The following is a 17,909-nucleotide window of genomic DNA, read 5'->3' as shown; positions in this document are numbered from 1 at the left end:
GATGACCTCATTAGTGCATAACATAATTGCTTGTGATAAAAGGGGTAAACACTGAGGGGAGAAGCCTTTTTCAGTGAAAATATCTCACCTGAGTGGAAGTGTACACATCAGAGGTTTTGTTGAATCAACACCTAACTAACACTAGACACACACACACACACACACACACACACACACACACACACACACACACACACACACACACACACACACAGTATTGGATTTGAACCACCTGCCTATCTAGATACACAATTTATACTACACGGTATCAGCAAAAAGCACCACAAGAGAAGTCTGATTACAACAGTGAGATAATGCACATTCAGAGTGTTTTGGTTAAAAATGCAACAAATTGATGGTGAGCTCTCTCCTGATTTAAAAGTTTCTCTTGAATGGAAGTGCCCACCTTACATCTAACCTAGCACTACAGACACACACAGACCAGTTCCACACTGTAAGATTCAAGGACCTACCTATTTACACAATATAGAGTACACAGTACTGACAACAAGTGACACAGGAGAAGTCTTTGTTTAACTGTGATACAGCACATTTGAAAGGATTGCCTCATCAGTGTGTTGTGCAAAAGATGTTTGTGATAAAAGCAGAAGAAATTGATGGAGTGCCATCTCTCAGTGTAAATGTGGCTTGTAAGTGAAAGTGTACATAATGGATCTTTTTTGAAGCTATTTTTACATGATACTACAGATGTATGCAGACTCATAGGATTTCTGTAAAGCTAGATTTGAACCACATGCCTGTAGAATAGTGTGTATGCGTTGTACCTTTAAGAAGCATTTCCAAGGACAGCTCATGCATATAAATAGCAAGCATGTGCTAGCTTCAGTGCCATTTTGAGAGTGCAGCCAGAGAGTGAACATGTGTGAGTATAATAGCTAGTTTATTTATAAGTTTACCTAAGTTAAAGTTATTAAGCCCCAATCCTAATGTGTTTGTACATAATAAAGCTGCTTGAACAGAACCCACAAATTCTCATCTGTTTTATCCTGACTGAACAAGTGACATGGTGTCAGAACTAGGATTCCAGAGACTGCTTTTCAGAGCTGCAAGGTGCAGGGTTAACAGTGAAGGTAAACTAAGATAACCAAGTACATAAAAGGGCCAGAAATGAAACAAAGGTAATGAAAACTTGAATAAATGATTTATTTTATAAACAAGATAAAACAGTGAATTACAAGGGCACAAATCACATTGTTAAACAAGCGAGAGGCACGAAAAGTTTATTAATTAAATGAGATGCTTAAGATTAAGATATTTAATAAAACGATTATCAGAAAAGCAATAAGGGGGTTTGGAATTACCTCAGAATTGCAAAATGAGCATGTTTAAAGTAAAACGAGCATGTTTAGAGTGAAACAAGCACAAGAAAAGTATAATGGACATAAAAAAGATTAAATGAGCAAAAAGACAAAAAGAGCACATTAAGCATAAATAAAGCAAGACGACTTCATGTTTTTTGGCAAAGTGCTGTATTTTGGCATAAACTACTGTTTCACACTGATTGAAGCTATTCAGGGCATAACTAGAATTATTTGAAAGATCACAAAGCACGTAAAAGTGCTTGCAGTGTGTGCTTATTACTGTGCATTTATTCCAAAGGCAACAAATGTGATAAAAGCACAAACGGTTAGACGAAACACGGCTAAAAATAATATAAAACTTTTAATGGCAGGTAAGCGTTTACATCACTTGTCTAGTGACTTCATCAGACCATATAAAAAACAGAGAATACAAAAGCATTTTAAATACTCACATTTCAAACAGTAATAATCCACTAATATGCATCAGGTGTACCAAGTAATCCCACCATTACGCTGAAGCGTGTTCTATGCAAACATGTAGGCAAGCTCCATCTCCCTTAAAGGAACAGTCCCATTTAAACATTAAGCAATAAAAAGGTATAATATATAACCACAAACATCCATGCAAAAAATATAAACTATGGATATAGATAAGCATTCTGTAACTGATTCGACTAACTTTAAATTCCACACGTACATTAAAAGCATGAACTTAACCCTAAACAATACATTGCACATATAGCTTTATGCGACATGCAATATATCCTGTAATGCCAAGATAATATCAAGCACTTCTTATACATGCGTATCAATCACTCTGGGTTACATCAATAAATACATGCAAAAATAGTAGGCAGAAATTTATATGCACATTCCATCGAGAAATTAGAGTGTAATAAAAAACATCACTATAATGGTATCAACATCCCCAGACACCTAGCTCAAACAGTTAATATATTTCAAGGGGCACATATTCTCCACACTTAACTAAACAGAAACAAAAACTCCATTGTACAAAAAGACTCGATCACAGAAATAATGATACTGGCATGAACAAAGAGATTAAGCCTACTCTAAACCCTAAATATAACAGTCTTCTAACACTCTTCTAAATATAAAAAACACACTATCAGCATGAAATCTATGTCTTATTATAGCTCCAATATAGGCTAATGCTCTATCCATTACATGGAAGCCTTCATTTAGTACCTTAGGTTTTAAAACCACATACAACCTGCATACATTAGTAATTACTTAATTCAAAACCCACTACCTCCTAGGCAATCCCCTAGCTTCAAGTACTTGCTTAATGGAGACCTTACCATTAAGGCCATATCTCCTATCTGCCCTGAGTTTCAGTATCCATCCAAGCTCACTACTTTCTACTTTATTCCTAATGTTTCCCTGCTTATCACCCACATCGACTTGCTTGATGGCCATAAACATGAAATTATGGTAGACAACAGTCTCTTGAGTATACTTAGTGAACTTAGGGAATGCTTGTTCTTAATACTACTAACATGTTCTCTAATCCTTTCCCTAAACATGTGACCCATCATCCTAACATAGAAATATGAGCAATAATCATATTGCATTAAATATACTATGTTCCTGGTGGCACAATCAACCTCCACTTTAAACTTGTATACTTGTATCACCATGTCTCATGGGGTGGGAGGTTGGCATAATGGTTAAGGTGGTTGCCCTACAGACTCATGGTGCAGGGTTTGATTCTCACATGGGATAATTGGCTAGGCTTAAAGTGGCCCATAAGGGCAGTTAACCTAGTACTAATCCATGACTCTATATCTACAATAGTTACAATGACCACATGAACACATACCAAATTTAACATCACAAATAGATCTATCAATTTCCTTAGGGTAACACCATCTTAACCATATTAACATTACTGGTATATGACATAGGTATGTTAACCACACTCAAGGATGGAGCCTCCCTACCATCCTAGAATAACATCACTCCTCCATCTGAAAAGTAAGGTTTCATCCTTCCACATCTCAAGGTATTAACCTGTCTAAAAACTGCAGCTATTTTTTCTCTTCTATAACTAAGTGTTTGTAAATCTATATCTAACACTATTAATCCCTCCTCAAACCCTAAATCTGTGTTATTGTGTATTGAAACACACATACCTTGTCCTGTAACTACATTGGAAAAAATCTGTTTAGGGTGCATACTCGTTCTATGGAGGAGGGCATTCCTATGGCACTCCTTCCTGTACAAATCAGTGGTCAATGTTTTATCTCTCAACCTCCTTACCTGTATATCTAAATACTCAATCTGAGTATCAGAATGTTTCAGAGTAAACCTAAGGAAACTAGTGCTGTCATACAACTGTTGGGCAAACTCATCAAGGGAGGTCAGTGCACCACCCCAAACAAGAAAGATGTCATCAACAAATCGGAGGTAGAATCTGACATTCTCCTTAAACATTCCAACTTAAAAACCTCATCCAGTTCCCATTGGGCCAGGACTGCGCTGGTGTAGCTATTGGCAGAACGAGTGCCCATAGCTATGCCCTCATATTGCAAAAAGTATTCTTTGTTGAACACAAGCATGTTATTTTCCAACACAACTAAATAAACACAATAAATCCATCAGTTTGCCTCCATAATCACTATTATTAAAAAAAGGAATCTTCTCATAGGCTCAGCACCCTCATCATTAGGAATGGTGGTAAAAGGTGAAATCACATCAAGCGTGACAAGCTTATAATCATCATTCCTATCATGCCCTTCTGAGAATGAGTGTAAATCTTGTAAAAACTGTCTAGAGTCCTTCAACACTGCCAATGATTTGTCTAAAACAGGTCTTATATGCTTTTCAACAAAGACTGAGAAAGGTTTTGCCAGCCATCCTCTCCCTGCTACAATGGGCCTTAAGGGTGGTCTCACAGAATCCTTGTGTATTTTAGGCAACCCATGGAAAGAGGGTACAACCGGGTGCTCTACTGTCAAATATTCCATCAAATCCATAGTAATACCATAACTCACCAATCATTTAATATAAAGTGTATCTTCCTCTTCATAGACTCAACTGGATTAACTTTAACTATTTTGTATACATTCTCATCTGATAACATATATTTTATGGACCTGAAATAAAAATCTCTGTCCATAACCACAGTCATACCCCCTTTATCCACTGGTCATATTACCACAGTCTCATCCATACATAGACTCCTAAGAGCATCCTGTTCTAACCTATTCAGGTTAGCAAAGCTCTTCCCATGCTGCCAGTCATTCAACAAACCATGCAACTCATCTTCACAAATTTTACTGAAAGCTTCCAAAATAGGGTGATTTACAGGAGTAAAATTACTATATTTCCTATATGGATTACCACTGAAGACAGCATCATCAGGGAAAGTTAGTCTAACCATCACATTCCTAACAAACATTTTTAGATTAATGATAGCATTAGTTTTATGTTATTTTAGCCATGTTTCATCTGTTTGTGCTTTTATCACATTTGTTGTTTTTGTCTGTTAAAATGGTTATTTTTTTATCGGGTGTTTTGTTATTGTGATATTTTGTCCAAAGAGTTTATTGTGTGCAAAATGCAACTATTTTGTAAAGTTCAATCAAAATATATCCATTTCAAAAAGTTTATTGTGCTGCATGTGTCTATTCGCAGAGTGCTGCCATTGCAGAGTGTTTCTTGCACTGTAAAGAGTTATTTCGCAAAGTACAGCCATTTTGCAAAAGTTGCAGTGTGCTGTGTACTGTTTATTTGCAAAGTGCAATTACTTTGAAATATTTTTTATTCTGAGCTTCTTCTGCCCAGTTTATTTGCACAGTGCAGTTATTTTGAAATGTTTCTTACACTAAGAGGTGATTTCTTACAGTACAGTAATTTCAAGAATATTCTTGTGCCTGCGAGACTAATTTTGCAAAGTTCAGTTATTCAGAGACCCGTTGCGCTATTGGGCATAGTTGCAAATACTGGCACAAATTGCTGCCATATGTATATATGTGTGTGTGTGTGTGTGTGTGTGTGTGTGTGTGTGTGTGTGTGTGTGTGTGTGTGTGTGTGTGTGTTCATGCATACTTGTAAAAGCCTTCACTGGTATGTGTTAATACGGCAGATGGATTTTGAAAACCCTCACCACTTGTATTTGATCAGAATATTGCAGAGAACTGGAGAATATTTGAGCAAGAGTATGATATTTTATACAAGCAGCTTATTCTGACAAAGATGGCCACACAAGGGCATTTATTTTGTTAAACCTAGCTGGGTCAGAGGCCATTGAAAGAGAACATTCATTTGTGTATGCACCAGCAGTATATGAGGGAGAAGAAAAAACTGTCATATTGTTGTACAGGCTGAATCAAGGGAAGACAGTGAGTGTTTGAAATGCAAATTTGGGGAAATGTGTAACCCACAGACGAATGTTACATTAGAGAGGCATTTGTTTTAGACAAGAGATCAAAAGCAAGGGAAAACTTTTGCAGCTTATATAACTGACCTGAGAAACAGAGCTAAAATGTGTAGGTTTGGTGACTTACAAGATGAGTTAATAAAGGACAGGCTTGTGTGTGGTATTAATAGTGCTGCAGTGAGAAACATTTTGCTTTGTGACTGTGATTTAACACTGAGCAAAGCTATTGAGATTTGTCAAATCCATGAATTTACAGAAAGGCACACAAGTATGCTTGCAAGTGAAAGAGCATGGTTTCAGCAGGCTCCAGAGCAAATGTAGACACCATGTAACACATGGCTAGCAGAAGCAGGCCTAAGGACATAGCACCTGCCACCCTGGCAGGCTCCCAGGTAAAACTTGTAGTTTTCCAGCAAGTTCTAAGAGAAAGACATGCTCAGTGCAGTGCAAGGGTGAGTCAGCAAAACTGAAATCAAGCGTTATCATTAACTGTCACAATTGTGGTGCCAATCATAAGTCTAAAGCAGAAAAATGCTTAGCATTTGGTCAGCAATGCTGCAAGTGTAAAAAATGGAACCATTTTCAGAAATTTTGCAAATCAAGTAAACCTCACACAGTTATAAAGAAAGGTCACTTAAAAACAAGTAGATCATATAGAGAACTGCAGTTCTACTTTCTACATAGATGGTGTGTCAGTAATTGGTGAAACGGTCGATGCAGTAAATTTATTGGCAAAGAACGAAGTGTTTTGTACTGTCTAGATCAATGGTAAAGCCACCAAGCTCAAAGTAGACACTGGTTCAGTGTAATGTTATGTCACCAGACACTTTTGCTAAGGTGAGAGCTGCTGAGCAACTTAATGTGGCCAGTTGTGCGAAACTTGTTGCTTATGGAGGTGAAGAAATTCAAACCGAAGGCTCAGTAGTGCTTTCATGTTATTTGACTAGGAAATCCTACTGCTTACTATTTTATGTAGTCCAAAGACCTGTGCAGTTATTATTGGGTCTCAGAGACAGTTTCAGAATGAATCTGCTTTTCTTTACCAAAGAAGTTCATCATATAAGCATATATCCTAGTTCCAATTTTGCTGAAGCTATTTTCTCAGAGTATGCTGATGCTTTCGATGACAAGTTTGGCAAACCTCCAGTTGTGTATTCTATGAAGTTAGACTGAGAGGTCAGTCCAGCGATTAGACCAGCAAGAAAAGTTCCTATAACTATGCAGAATAAAGTCAAAGCTCCTTTGGATAAAATGGTGCAGCAAGGTGTAATTTGTCCAGTTACAGAACCAACTAAATGGGTGTTGTCCATGGTAGCAGCCCACAAAAAAGGCTCAGATGAAATCAGAATCTGAATTCACCAAAGGGATTTGAACAAAGCATTAAAGAGACTGCATCAGCCCATGCGTACAGTTGAGGAAGTCGTAGCCCTAATACCAAATGCCACTGTTTTCTCTGTCTTGGATGCAAAAAGTTAATTTTGGTAAGTGATGCTTGATCGCAAAAATTCATTACTGACTACATTCAGTCCCCTATTTGGAAGACTGGTAGATTGGTAGATTCCTTAGGATGCCATCTGGAATAAATTCTGCAAGTGAAGTCTTTCGGCGTGTAACAGAGCAAATTTTTTCGGGTTATCCTTGTGCCATAATAGTAGATGATTTACTGGTTAGAGGCAGTGGTGAAGTAGAGCATGACAAAAACCTTAAGAAAGTTCTAGGCAGAGCAAGTGAAGTGAACTTGAAACTCAATCCTCTGAAGTGCAAATTCAGACTACCAGAAGTTATATATGTACGTCATTTATTTACCAGCACCGACTTGCAACCAGACCTGTCCAAGCAAGCAGCCATTCTTGAGATGCCAGCAAAAGATAATGTTCAAGCTCTGCAACATTTTTTGGTATGATCAACTATTTAGGCAAGTTTATATAAAACTTCAATGATTTGACAGAACCTTTGAGAGACCTGATGTGCAAACATGTTACATCTTCTTGGCTGGAACAACACCAGAGAGCATTTGGAGTCCTTAAGCAAAAAATTGTCACCCAACCTACATTAAGGTACTATGATGTCACTAAACCAGTAACTCTTTCCTGTGATGCTTCAAAATGTGGTCTTAGCACACTTATTCTTCAAGAATGCAGACCACTAGCTTATGCATCTAGCTATCTTACCCAAACTGAAATGCAATATGCTCAAATTGCGAAAGAACTTTTAGCAATAGTATTTGCATGTTCAAAGTTTCATGATTATATTTATGGTCTAGCTATTCAGATTGAAACTGATCACCAACCTCTAGTCACTATTTTAAATAAGCCTATGCATTCAGCTCCAGTGAGATTACAAACAATGATGCTCAAATTGCAAAAATACAACTTCAAAATGGTCTATACAAAAGGCAAACTTCTTTATCTGGCTGATACCTTATCCAGATCGCCCAGAAATACAATGGAACAGCTTGATGCAGAGAATTTTGACTTTGATGTTATGGAAGTGCTTAATTTTTCTACCACAAGACTTGATGAGCTGCAAGACCATGCAAAGACATCTAATTTTGCAAAAGCTCAATCACTACATTAATGTTGGATGGCCGTCAAAGCAATCTAGTGTACCACTTGAAGTGCAAATTTATTTTCCTTACAGAGATGAAACGTTGATGGAAGATGTCATTATTTTCAAAGGTCCTAAAATTGTTGTTCCTGCTTCTTTACAATGTGAATACATCCAGATTTTGCATCATGGTCACCCAGGTTCTGAATCTACCAAAAGAAAGGCAAGAGGACTAGTATTTTGGCCTTCTCTATTAAAAGACATTGATAAAATACTTTCTTCTTGTTCGATATGCAATAGTACTAAAATGCATTTGCAAAAAGAACCACTTCAGCTAAGTCAAGTTCCTGAACTATATTGGTCAAAAGTAGCCACTGATATAGTTGAGTGAAACAATTAGCATTACTTAGTGTTGGCAGACTCTTATTCAAGCTGGTTGAGATTTATTTCATAGGTTCATAGGTTCATAGGTAGGTACTATGCTATTGGCCCTAGGGCCTATATAAGTCTAGCCAAAAATGTACCCTGGCTTTCACCACCCAAGAAAATTATTTTCCTCTGCCCCTGTCGAGCAGAGCCACAGAAGTGATCCCTGGGGTGAATTTCCTATTTCCCATCCAATCATCAAGATTTTTCTTGAAGAGTGTTAATGAGGAGCTCTGTTTGACATAGATAGGTAGTCTGTTCCAGAGTATGGGAAGTCTCTGAGACAGGAATCTATCCCTCCAGCATGTTCTGTTTATTGTGGTGACAAGGTTTAGGTCCCTAGAGTGTGTAGCTCGGAGAGATTGGGATTTCTTTAAGTGGAGCATGTCCAACAGCTCTGGGTTTGACATAGCTTTGTATGTTAGGTAGAGATCGCCTCTGAGTAGGCGATATGCGACAGAGTAATGCTGGAGTTTTTTGAGACGGTCTGCGTAGGGCATCTGTCATTTACTACCTAATCTATCATCCACTGCTGTTATCACCAAGTTGAAAAGTCATTTCTCCACACAAAGTTATTTTTGACAATGATACTCCATTTACTAGTCAGTTGTTTGAGAAATTTACAAGAGAATGGGACTCTGTACATGTTACTAGTAGTCCTGAATATCCACAGTCAAATGGACTAGCTGAATGTGCAGCACAGAGTGCAAAGCAATTATTAGAGAAGTCAAAACATGATAATATCAATGTCTTTTTGAATTTACTTAATCTCAGAAACATACCCTGTGACAATATACTTGGCTCGCCTACTTAGAGACTTCTATCTAGGCAAACCAGAACAACATTGCCTATCAGTTCCAGTTTGTTGAGGCCTAAAGCAAAAAACAACAGAACAATTAGAGCCCAACTATTCAGAAAACATTCTTTCTAGAAGTCCAGCTGTGATAAATCCAGCAGATTTCTTCTTCCATTGAAAGAAGGAAAGTCAGTGAGGATGCAAACAGTGAAAGGTTTCAACTAGATTGGTCAAGTAACAAGTATATGCACTGAGATGAGATCCTATTTTATAGAATCTGAGGGTATGGAGTACAGGAGAAATTGCAGTCATCTTCTTCCTGTATCAGTATCAATATCGCAGCATTGTTCCTGTGAGACAGACTCTAGATCTCAGAGCAATCCAGGCAATGTTCCTGTTGCAGAATGTGTCTTAACATCTATTTCTATTCTTAATAATGTTCCTGATATCCCCAAAGTTGAACATTCAGCAGAGATAGTCCCAGTTGCTATACCTAACTCTAATATTTATGTCACACAATTTGGTCATATTTCTAGACCTAGTGTAAAATACACAGCAACCTGGGCATAATTGTCAGTATGTATTTAGTTCTGTATAATTGCATGACAAAGAATTATTTGTATCAATTACATGTCAATCAATGTTGTCAATATTGTATGACTTACTTCTCAAAGAGGGAGGATGTAGAATAGTGTGTGTGCATTGTACCTTTAAAAAGCATTTCCAAGGACAGCACATGCATATAAATAGCAAGCATGTGCTAGCTTCAGTGCCATTTTGAGAGTGCAGCCAGAGAGTGAGTATGTATGAGTGTAATAGCTAGTTAGTTTATAAGTTTATCTAAGTTAAAGTTATTAAGCCCCAGTCCTGATGTGTTTGTACATAATAAGCTGCTTGAACAGAACTCACGAATGCTCATCTGTTTGAGTGCATCATATCAACCACAAGCACCACAGAAGATGTCTGAATGCAAGTGTGAAATAGAGCATTTTTGAAAAGGAATACCTCATCAGCATGTAGCAGAACAAAGGTTCATGTTAAAAGTATAAGAAACTAATGTGAAAATAGTCTCCCAGTGTAAATGTTTTTCTTGAGTGGATGTGTGTGCATTAGTGCTGTTGTTGAAGCCATACCTACATGACAACAGACACCCACAAACAAACTCACAGGAGAAATCTGACTTTAAATGTATGATACTGCACATTTTTAAAAATGAACACTTCACTGTGTTTGCAGAGACATTAGTGTGCATCACAGGTTTGGGTATAAAGGAATGTGTCTTGACAAGCAGCAGTAACAGAAATGTGTTGATTATAAGAGATTACATGCTGCTCAGAAAACTTATCTTTCCTGTCATTCATGCACATTGCAGTAGTGTGAGTAACATAGGTATTTTAATGTATGGTGTATTGATGACAATCACACTTGTGAAACAGCAGATTGGCAATTAAGCATTCCCGAGTCCTCAGCTCTGGATGGTTGCATGTAAATATTAATTATTTGTTGTGCCATTTTCAATAGTTTCTTATGCTTGGACATTATGCAGTGCAAATTATCAATAAACAGGTCAAAAATATGAAAGCGCCTTCTTAATACCATTCGTTGAGTACATATGCAAAGCTCCAGCATCACTGTACATCATTTGTAAGTGTAATGTGTGAGAGTACAGGCATATATCTACATAATGATGTGCTTAGACAGCATCACAGTTCACTCATCATATACCGAGTACAGCAGTCCATTACAAAATAAACAAGTAATACAAGTCACTGACATTATTTTCTTTTTGTAAAAATTGCTTCCTGAAGCACTCTGCTGACAAGCTAATTTGTGTGATTGATGGCAAAGTATTAGTGCATTCATAATCATTATAAGGTTTTCAACTTATAGCAGAAACTAACAGTAGTCTGTGGTGCTCAATCCCAACCTTCACACAAATAAGGACTGTGGACATACAAACAGTTTCTGATTCTGATCCAGTTTAGAACAGATGGGTTATTTTACTGTTTTGTGTGTCATGATTTACATATCTATGAGGATAATTGCAGTAAATAACTTATTATATGGATAATGCAGGTGCATAACTGGGTCTATATTACCTTATCGAAAAATACCTTCATTGAACGCCTCTTTGTCAACCAATAAACAACAAACTCCCAAATCTCTGAGCAGCCTCTTCAGTGAATTTTTTCCCAGGGGAATAAAATTGCTTGGCCAACCAAAAACCAAACACTTTCAAACCCTAAAAAGTGGGGGGGCTTTGCCCCTCACACCCCCTGATGTTGGGGCTTGCCGCCACACCACTCTAACTAAATATACCAACTCCGAGATTGTATGACAGTGGGGAAAAGGGCAAATTCCTGACGATGGCCAAGTGTTTTTTTCTCCTGGTAAAAAATTAATTGAAGTGGCTGTACCAAGATTTGGGAGTTCGCTGTTTATTGGTCGATGAATTGATCATGTATTTGAGGCATGCTGTACTGCTTCTTATGCAGTTATATGTCTTTGTCTCACATCATTGAATACTATAATCACTACATGATAACATACATGTTGGTTTCATTAGTAATAAGACTTCATAAAATGCATGGAAATGCAAAATTAATTCATCATATTACTTGTGGGAGAATAGCACAAATATTTTCAATATGTTTTTAGTGTAATATGTTTGTTAAACTATAAAGTCTTTGTTGGATCAAATATCTCATACTTATTTCTGGGACGGTATTAGCATTTCTGGACTGATTATGAACCACATAAGGGGCTAGTCATAATAATTCTGGTAGAATCACACATGTATGCATGAATACATAAGTCAAAAATCAATGAGAAATTATAATGTTCAATAATTGTAGAACTGATGCTGGATTTAGATGCCTGCCAATCCATATAGACAGTTTATAGAGGTGATCAATATCTGATCACACCAAAAGCAAGGTAAATGTCAGGTGCTAAAACACACATTTGAAGAAGGGGCTATGAGAACTCTATAAAGCAGTGTGCGTAGCATACTTCATAACAGTAGTTACAACTGAAACATTCTATATGGTGTACAACTCTGCATGCTGTTCAACATATGATGCTAAGTGTAAACTCATAGTACTATCAGTGTTTATTTCCATAATGCAGTGCGGTTAAATACAGTGGCATCAGGAGAAGCAGACTAATGCCGACAAAGGCAAAAATTACCAGTTCTTGTCATAAGACGTGAACTGCCATTTACCATGACTCAGAATTCCTGCTCAGTGCCAGGTATGAAGCAAATGCAGAGGACAAAGATCAATGGCACAGAAGGGGGTAGAGAGAGAGAGAGAGAAAAACAGGGAGAAAGATTTAAAAACATTTTGTTTCTATGCCATTTCTGGCCAAGATGTAGTGTTGCAGTCTGAGGTTTGTCATCATATTAATGTTGCCATGTTCTGTACAATAAAATAGTTCCAATATAGAGCAAGCAGGTGTAAGAAAGTAGAAGCATAATTAAGGCATAAACAAAATAATGGCGGGTTAATAATATTTGTATCCAACAATTACAGATGCAATGGTAATATAAAAACAAAACAATACATTATGTTTGACATACTTCTGATTCGAACCCTTTAGACTATGTAAAAAGCAGTCTCCAGACATGAGCATACTACACAGGAGTTCATACTTCCCAAAGTTAAAATTACACATTTAAAGGACAGTGACAAAAGAGTAAATCAAGGGAGAATGTATGTATGTATCAGGCTTCATCACAGTAATGACAATTGAAACATTCTATAAGGTATACATTATATCCAGTAGACTAATAAATACGTTGAGTAACTGCATCATAATAGTCCCGTCAGTCTGTATTTCTGTAGTGCGGCAGAGCTAAGCACATTCAAATCTTCATTTTTCTTTCCCATCAAACACAAATTGACATTTAACATCACTCAGTATCGTTGCATGATGCTTGGCATTGCACAAATACGGAGGACAAAAACTGAAGAGTTTTTTTATGGGCCATCTCTGGCTATGTATTGTGTATGTCATTCTATTTTTTGACCAGACTAAACATGTGAAAAAAAGTGTTGATAGGTCAGTGGTGAAAATGAAGGCAAGCAGAGGGTAGGACACAGGGAAAGAATAAAGAAATGTGCAGGATGGAGGTGGGAGAACACCTTAGCTATTCAATAAAATAAAGGCATACTTATAACAAGAAATTGATGAATTTGAATAGTCACCATATTGGGACTGGGTGACAAAAACTGAATACTGTTGTATGGCCAGTTGGAACAAATCAAGTGTGTCAAGCAGACCCTTAGGTAAAGCGGAGAGCTATGTATGGGGCATAATTATATTGTGGCTCAAGTATACATTTTTCAGTTTTTTTTTTTGTAGCGACAAGACTGTTGGAGAAGATGTTTAAGAATAAAAGAGTACATACAAGACAAACAGGGATGGTGATGGACACAAAAGGTTGGGGATGCCATGATTGGGGATGGGTAGGGGAAATTGGAAGTATATTCACATCCAACATGAGCACAATGAGAATCTAGTCCTCAGCTGTAGAACTGTCATCACTGTCTCACGTCACAGATACATGGGTCAGTGCTGGATGAGGAATCAGCTTTGCAGTTCAATGCAGGACCTTTTCTACTTTGCCATTTCGGGCATTGATGACTCTCCCCATGATGTCCTCTACCTGCTCTGTCAGTTCTTGACAAGTGATAAAATTGCTACCTCCATTAGTACTACTCCCAGTGGATGCCACAGCACCAAGGAAGAGCTACCTGGTGCACTTGAAACAGGTGGTACAGGAGTTGATGTGCTGGATGTCCATGCTGCCTGATGTGGTGCCACCACAGCTACCTATCCCCAGTGGTCCGTATAGCTCAATATGCTGATGGTCATTTGTGATGCACCTGCAATGTTTCCACACAGAATAAAACAACGGATTTATAGGGTTGGGGAGAGAAATCATAAATAGTAACATCAATGTCATGCCAGATTAATAAAATACATCAATCTCAGTGTTATTATAATTAATATAGAAACAGGTGACTATGGCATATTGTATATATGCATTCCAAGTGTATACATCCATTCACAAAAATGGAATATTTAATGTAATTTAATATTGCAGTAAATATTTTTTCGATAATATCCAGTAATGAAAATGATATGCTGCTGCTGGAAATTGTTCCCACAAACAGCTAAGTTGATTTACTCATTACCTATTGCAATGATCAAGAGCTATTGTAGCAGGCATGTATGCTTGATTTAAAGGTTAGTTATGCCTACTCAGTTGTGTGTGTCTCAAGCTAAAATTGATTGATGCCCAAAATATGGTGAGATTAATGACATTGCAGATGTACAATGATCTTGCTTACTTTCATAGCTGATCCATACTTAACCTGTACCTCTCTCAGGTGTGCCAGTCATTCCCGATGTGACTCATTGCTCATAGTAATGTCTTTAGCAGCTATAAAGAACACAAAAGAGAAAAATATGAAGTATAATAAAGAAGTGTATTGCCTGGCCAGTGCATGGTATTGTGTTAGCTAGTGATGGATCACTATACTTACACAACTCAGGGGAGTTTTCAGTTTTAAATTCTGCCTGCTTGGGAGGTTCTGCTTGTGTCTCTTCATGTTACTATAATGGTGACAACATTGTTTTCCAGTGTATAGAATGTCAGTTGCACTGGAGATGGCCTTGGCCAAGCCATTCCAAGCATCAGCCTTGTATTGAGACCCAATATACTTTTGCAGTCCATCATAACCAACATAACTAAAAGCTTTTCAACAACTTACACTACCACCAATGAAGAACAAGAACCTTCATCCACTGATTTAGACCGTTTTGCCTATTATAAAGTAACCTTTCACTTCCATGAAATTTCAGTAAAACAGACCAACTCCCTACTTCTCAGGATGTAAATCCAGCAAGCTTCAAGATCCAGTAATCTTCATCCAGCCTTCCTAATGCTTGCAGCTGACAAATTTGTTAAACCCCTTACTCAAATTTTTACCTTCTTTTTCACCTCAGGCACTGTTCCACCAGCAATAAAGCATGCAGTTATAATCTTTCTACCTTCACGTGGAATTCAGAGAACTAGATTCCAAACAGTAGCGGGTCCAGCACAGATCCTTGTGGTATTCCACTGGTAACTGGTCTACTGGTAGAAGTGAGCTCCTCAACTTTGACAGTGTGCATTCTGTCGGTGAGCCATCTGGCTATCCATCTAGTAATGTATGAGTTGATCCCCAGATGGGAGAGTTCTTCTATGATACCTGAATGGGGGATTGTGTCAAAGGCCTTGGCTAAATCAACATAGATGTTATATACTGTTTTTCCCTCATCCAGGCCTTTGGTGACATTCTCAAAGAAGCCCACTATGTTTAATAAGCAAGATCTACCCTTGACAAAACCAAACTGAGTCAGGTCAAGAGTTTGAAAGTCACCTATGTCCTCGTGGATAAGGTCCATGATAATTCTTTCCATAGCCTTGCAGATAAGGCTGGTTAAACGTATGGGTCAATAGTTTGCAGGGTCAGTTGATGGATGTGTAGGCATGTTCAACTGTGAAGATCATTCTAGTTCTGCATGTTACCAGATTGATGTGCATTGCAAGTCAAACATTTGTTATTAATTTATGCAGTGTAGTTGATGTATTTGTGAAAAAGTACTGACAAACCAGTGTTGTAGTGTATGGGGGGGGGGGGTAACACACGGCTGCATTGTAAATATGTGACATATTGTTAGATAAGGCCTTCAGTTTATGTTTACACGTGTAGTTTCATGGCATGAAGAGTAAATGGACAGTAAAGAGCACTAATGTATTTTAATATTTCCTTTGCACAGTGCAATGGCCAGCAGCAGGTTTGCTTGATGGTAGGCAAAGTACACATGTGAGATACACATTCCCATTACTTTCCCTGTCTGCACATAGTTAAGCAGTGCAGAAACACGAGGTTCATTGCTAAAATTCTAAGAGCTAGTACTGAGTATATGAAACACATCTGCTGCTTAGCAGCAGCAGGTGTAAATGCATTAACACATTTCTTTTTAAGCCCAGATGATACTGGGTTCAAATCTAGGTGTATCCCATACTTTTAAATAAACAGTGATAATCCAATGACATTATTCTTTATAGTATATTCAGCATGTGTTACTGTGTGTTGATACAATACAGTGGGGTTAAGCAACACTGAGTGGGGGTAACTGCAGCATTGCAGAGCCACTCACTGTCACTTGGCATTGGTGCATGATACCAAAGTCTGTGCAAACATAAATGCCAAAAAGGGAAGGGATCCATTGATTTTTGTGATACTTATGTGTGTTGTGTATGATTCTATTTTTTGACCAGATTATAGGTGTTAAAATGGGGAGATAGGAAAGTGGTGAAATGGGCAGCAAGCAGGGGAAGAACAAAGGGAAAGCAATGCAGGAATGTGCAGGAGGAAGGTAGGAAAGAAGCATATCTGTCCATTTCTGATATAGTGTAAACTGAAAAAGAATATTAGCTGAATTTGGACTGTCACCTCCAGAAAGAAGGGTGACAACAACATAATCAGGTTGTATAGCCAGCTGGACTGAATCAAGTGTGTCAAGAAAACATGTGTGGGAAATGGAAAGCTATGTATGGAATAGTATCTTTTTTGTGGGACAGGTGCCCATTTTTTTAATTCAGTAAGAGAATAATGTTGGGTAAGGGATGGTGGTATTTCTGGGTAAGGTAAGTTTGGTAGGTGAGAAAGCAAATGCAAACAAATGACAAACAAGACAAGACACATGGATGGTGAGGGACACAAAAGATTGGAGGATGCCATGATTGGGGCAAGAGAGAGGACAACCCAAGCTCGTGTCCATCAAACATGGAGACAGTGCAAATCTAGTCCTCACCCACTGGACTGTTATCACTGTTCTGCTACTCCACTGGCAGCTGGAGTGTTTGATGTCTTCTCCTACATACCATGAGGGACAGCACTCTTTCCATCCAGCATAGGCATCCACCAATGGAGTGTGGTGCACAACCTTATGCACCAACCTTGGCATCTCCTGGCATGTGATGAAATCCCTACCTCCACCACTACTCCAGGAGAGTACCACAGCACCAGCTGCTGGAGCAGTACTACCTGATGGTGCAGGTAGTGCAGGGGCAGCAGAAGCAGTGCTGCCAGGTTGGGTCCCCGATGTGCTTGGCATAGGTACTGCAGCTGCTGCTGGACTGAGGCAAGCTGACCCACCTTGGCTGCCCTAATGTGCTGTGCCATGAAGCATTCAGTGATTTGCCACAGATGGATGACATGGAGACATTTTGATGACATATAGTAGAAAATAAAAAAATGAGATAAGGGTTGGGGTGAGAGGGAAAAAAGATAAAATTAGTACCATCATATGTGACATACAGTGCATTAACACAATTATACAATTATTTTATCTG

The sequence above is a fragment of the Protopterus annectens genome, chromosome 2.part2, assembly GCF_019279795.1.
Source record: "Protopterus annectens isolate FY-2018-M chromosome 2.part2, PAN1.0, whole genome shotgun sequence".
NCBI classification, from domain to species: domain Eukaryota; kingdom Metazoa; phylum Chordata; order Ceratodontiformes; family Protopteridae; genus Protopterus; species Protopterus annectens.
Note: the sequence above shows the minus strand (reverse complement) of the source record.